Genomic DNA, 5,208 nt, shown 5'->3' with positions numbered 1-5,208 from the left:
GGTGGCAGACGGGGAGAAGCACCGCTGGCACGGGCAACATTTGAAAATCAGCCCGCGGTGTATGGACCCTGTGTAACTCATTAACCAGTTTGGACTTAGTCTCTGGCAGAGAGATGGTCCAGCCAGCTGGTGTGAGGGGCCCGGTTTGCCCGGTGGTAGCCGGGCAGAAGCACTGCTGGCGGGGGCGACAGTTGAAGAAAAGCCCGTGGTGTATGGAGCCGGTGTAACTCATTAACCAGTTTGGACTTAGTCTCTGGCAGAGAGATGGTCCAGCCAGCTGGTGACAGGGGCCCCGATTTGCCCGTTGGTAGCCGGGCAGAAGCACTGCTGGCGGGGGCAACAGTTGAGCAAAAGCCCGCGGTGTATGGACCCTGTGTAACTCATTAACCAGTTCGGATTTCGTCTCTGGCAGAGAGACGGTCCAGCCTGCCAGCTGGTGTGAGGCACCCGATTTGCCCGGTGGTAGCCGGGTAGAAGCACCGCTGGCACGGGCAACATTTGAAAATCAGCCCGCGGTGTATGGACCCTGTGTAACTCATTAACCAGTTTGGACTTAGTCTCTGGCAGAGAGATGGTCCAGCCAGCTGGTGTGAGGGGCCCGGTTTGCCCGGTGGTAGCCGGGCAGAAGCACTGCTGGCGGGGGCGACAGTTGAAGAAAAGCCCGTGGTGTATGGAGCCGGTGTAACTCATTAACCAGTTTGGACTTAGTCTCTGGCAGAGAGATGGTCCAGCCAGCTGGTGACAGGGGCCCCGATTTGCCCGGTGGTAGCCGGGCAGAAGCACTGCTGGCGGGGGCAACAGTTGAAAAAAAGCCCGCGGTGTATGGTGCCGGTGTAACTCATTAACCAGTTTGGACTTAGTCTCTGGCAGAGAGATGGTCCAGGGGTACTTCGGGCCTTTGAAAAAAAATGCACCTCAGGGTGCGGTGGTCCCACCGAATTTGAGGCTCCCTGAGCGGTCAGAGCAAGGAGCAGGAGCGCGGTGGGAAGTCTATGGGGCAGATCCGGTCGGCGAACCGGGCCCAGAGTGCGTGGTTTCCGGCAGAGGCCGGCGGGTCAGTCCCTTGGGACTAGTCTCCGGCAATTTCCAGCAGAGCTTCAGGGAGGCTGGTTAATGGTTTGCCGGACGGAAGTCTATGGGGCAGATCCGGTCGGCGAACCGGGGACACAGTGCGTGGTTTCCCGCAGAGGTCGGAGGGTCAGTCCCTTGGAGGTATCCGCAGGCAATTCCCAGCACAGCTGCTGGGAGGCTGGTTAATGGTTTGTCCTCGGGAGCCTCCATGAAGGTTCGACAGATCCGGTTTGCGGGCCTCCCAGGCACCTTCCCCGGTAGGACTACCGGGGACACCCCGCCCAGGTGGCCACCAGCCATTTCTGGATAGGTGGGTTGGCGGGGTGCCCGGAGATTTTCGGGAACTCGTTTTTCAGAACATTTTTGGTCAATGGGAGTGACTGAAAAAGATACCCAGGAAAGTGTTACTTCGCGGATGGGGACTTTGGGCAAATATAAGTCCTTTTGAAGTGCACTCAAGTGTCTGATGGGTCGCCAGACACTTTGTCATTTTTTCGAAAATTCCTGGGTTTGTTCTGGAAAACGGCTAGAGTTGCCTGGCCGGTGGTGACTCTAGTCAGATATATATATTATAGGCTAGTATATATATCAATAAACAATTGTCGGGTGGTCGTGCAGACGCCTTGTCAATGGTTTATTTAGCAAAATGCACTTTGGGCGAAGAGTGCTGGCACTTCGGGTGCAGAGTGCCGAGTTCCTACGCACGCCGGGCAACACGAGAAAGCAGTGCGTTAGCCAACGGAACTGGAGTGTCCACAGTTCCATGCCTATAAGCTTGCACCTATAGGCTCGAGGTCAAGGCACTTTTGGGGCAGAGTGCCTGCACTTTGAGAGGGCAAAGTGCAAAGTTCTTTTCGCTGGCTTGCTTTCCATGCGGCTTTGGGGGAATCTGGAAGCGGTTCCAGTTCTAAGCCGAAAACTAACGGACCTAATGGCTCGAAATGAAAAAAGGGCACTTTTGGTGCAGAGTGCCAGCACTTTGAGGCAGCAAAGTGCTAAGTTCCTTTTATTTTGCATTCTAAAGAAATGGATTAGATACACAAGAATGCAAGGCAACGCTCGGCGGCCGGCTCGAAACCGTGCGATTGCTTAAGTGGATAATGCTGATGTGACCTGGCGGTCAAAAAGATTCTAAGTCCGAAACTTTGAACCTGACGGCTCGAACGTTTTAACAAAAAGGGCACTTTTGGTGCAGAGTGCCAGCACTTTGAGGCAGCAAAGTGCTAAGTTCCTTTTATTTTGCATTCTAAAGAAATGGATTAGATACACAAGAATGCAAGGCAACGCTCGGCGGCCGGCTCGAAACCGTGCGATTGCTTAAGTGGATAATGGTTATGTGACCTGGCGGTCAAAAAGATTCTAAGTCCGAAACTTTGAACCTGACGGCTCGAACGCTTTAAAAACAAGGGCACTTTTGGTGCAGAGTGCCAGCACTTTGAGGCAGCAAAGTGCCGTGTTCCGTACATGTTGCATTCTAAAGAGATGGATGAGATACATAAGAATGCAAGGCAACGCTCGGCGGCCGGCTCGAAACCGTGCGATTGCTTAACTGGACAATGTCTCAGATATGTGACCTGGCGGTCAAAAGATCCTAAGTCCGAAACTTTGAACCTGACGGCTCGAACGTTTTAAAAACAAGGGCACTTTTGGTGCAGAGTGCCAGCACTTTGAGGCAGCAAAGTGCCGTGTTCCGTACATGTTGCATTCTAAAGAGATGGATGAGATACATAAGAATGCAAGGCAACGCTCGGCGGCCGGCTCGAAACCGTGCGATTGCTTAACTGGACAATGTCTCAGATATGTGACCTGGCGGTCACAGATGCCATCCTCTGGCGTTCGATGGGAACTACGGTGAGCTGGAATGTTCCCCATCGTCGCCTACAAACTCCATGATTGACATTTATTTCACGTCCCTGGTGGTAGGGATCTCAGTGTGGTGGTGTGTGTGTGCGCTGGGGTGCCGTGCTAAGTGGTGACCTCCCGTGCCGACAAGAACTTGTAGGTACTGGGGGGGCCCTTGGCGGCCCATCGTGCATGTAGTTCACGACGCTTGGGTGGCGTGCTAAGTGGTGACCTCCCGTGCCGACAAGCACTTGTAGGTACTGGGGGGGCCCTTGGCGGCCCATCGTGCATGTGCTGCAGACGCTTGGGTGGCGTGCTAAGTGGTGACCTCCCGTGCCGACAAGGACTTGTAGGTACTGGGGGGGCCCTTGGCGGCCCATCGTTCATGTAGTGCATGCCGCTTGGGTGCCGTGCTAAGTGGTGACCTCCCGTGCCGACAAACACTTGTAGGTACTGGGGGGGCCCTTGGCGGCCCATCGTGCGTGTGCTGCAGCCGCTTGGGTGGCGTGCTAAGTGGTGACCTCCCGTGCCGACAAGAACTTGTAGGTACTGGGGGGGCCCTTGGCGGCCCATCGTGCATGCACTGCTGCAGAACGCTGAGAGTTGGCCCTCCGCTGACCCGGATTTCTTCCGGGTGGATGGACGTTGTCGTTTCGTTGTCTGGGAGACCAAGGCGATCCGCGAGTGCACTTCGGTGCAAGAGGCACGTGACGGTTCCTGAAACGGGACAGTGATCGGCACTCACTGCTTGGCGAACCCGTTCTTCAGGCCGTGCAAACCATTTCTCTACCATTACGGCAGGTGTGCAGCACGACACACGGCTCGGCAATGTGGCATTTCCTTTTTGTGGCGTGTTGTGCATCTGCCGTTTCGGCCGGTTGCACCCACTTTTGGTACCTGGGACGAGCACGGTCTTCCTTGTCGGCGAGGGAAGATCGTTGCGCAGGCCGCTCGCCCGGTTCTGACAGCTCAACACAATGGCCTTGTTCCTCCGTGCAGTAGGTGAGTTGGAGGGGGCACCTCCCACCTAACTAACCGCAACCCTAGGGCATCACTGATGCCGGCACGCCCCGCACTCGTTCTTCCTGCGAAGGGGGCTACCATGTTCCGAACAAAAGGGCGAGGAGAGGTGAGCAAATAAGCCCTAGACAAATCCGCACTGAGCTGACAGGAGAGTCTTTCCCGTTCTGATGATAAGCAAAGGGCGGAAACATATATGAAGGAACGCTGGTCGCAAATGAGCCCCGCGGCGGCGGGATTGCGCTTGCATTCCGGGAGGCGTTTGTGTGTCCGTGTCACGGGGGTGGCGCAGCTGCTGCAGTGGTTTTCGAACTCAACTGAGTGGCGGTGTCCAACCCCAGCACGCCACGCACCTGCCCTCCTGCCTTGCATGCGCCGGAAGGTGACTGTGTCAACGGTGGTGGTTCGGCTGCTTGAGTCGTCTGCCGACTCAACTCAGTGGCGTGGTCCGACCCCAGCACGCCACGCACCTGACCGCCTGGCTTGCATCCGAGAAGGCGTTTGTGCGACCCGTGTCACGGCGGCGGCTCAGCTTCCCGAGTGGTCTTCGTACTCAACTCGGTGGCGGGGCTCGACCCCAGCACGACGCGCACCTGTCCTGCTTGCTTGCATCCGAGACGGCGTTTGTGTGTCCCCGTGTCACGGTGGCGGTTCAGCTGCTGCAAGTCGTTGGCGGACTCAACCGAGTGGCGGTGTCCAACACGAGCAGGCCACGCACTTTCGAGTGCTTGCTCGGCTGGCTGGCATCCGAGGGAGGCGTTTGTGTGTCCGTGTCACGGCGGGGGCTCAGCTGCCTGAGTGGTTTCCCAACTCAACTCAGCGGCGGAGTCCAACCCCAGCACGCCACGCACCTGACCTCTTCGTCTGCTGGCCTCCGACAAGCCGCTGTGGTGTGCCCGTGCCAGGGCGTTGGTTCGGCTGCTGCCGGCGTTTGCCCACTCAACCCTGTGGCCTTGGTCCGACCCCAGCACGGCACGCACCTGTCCTGCCCGCTTTAGTCCGGGAAGGCGTTTGTGTGTCCGTGTCACGGCGGCGGTCCAGCTGCTCGAGTGGTGGGCCAAAACTCCGTGCCGTGGCTCGGTCCAACCTCAGCACGCCGCGCACTTGTAACGCTGGCTTGCATCCACCAGGTGGCGCCCGTGTCACGTGGGTGGCGCAGCCGCTCGCAGTCGTTCGCCGACTCAACTCAGTGGCGGTGTCCGGCACCAGCACGGCGGGCTCCTGTTCTCCTTGCATGCATCCGAGTAGGCGTTTGTGCGACCCGTGTCACGGCGG

Source organism: Carcharhinus amblyrhynchos, unplaced genomic scaffold, assembly GCF_965287045.1.
Source record: "Carcharhinus amblyrhynchos unplaced genomic scaffold, sCarAmb.v2.hapA chromosome_201, whole genome shotgun sequence".
NCBI classification, from domain to species: domain Eukaryota; kingdom Metazoa; phylum Chordata; class Chondrichthyes; order Carcharhiniformes; family Carcharhinidae; genus Carcharhinus; species Carcharhinus amblyrhynchos.
The sequence above is the reverse complement of the archived record's forward strand: the minus strand, read 5'-3'. Positions refer to the sequence as shown.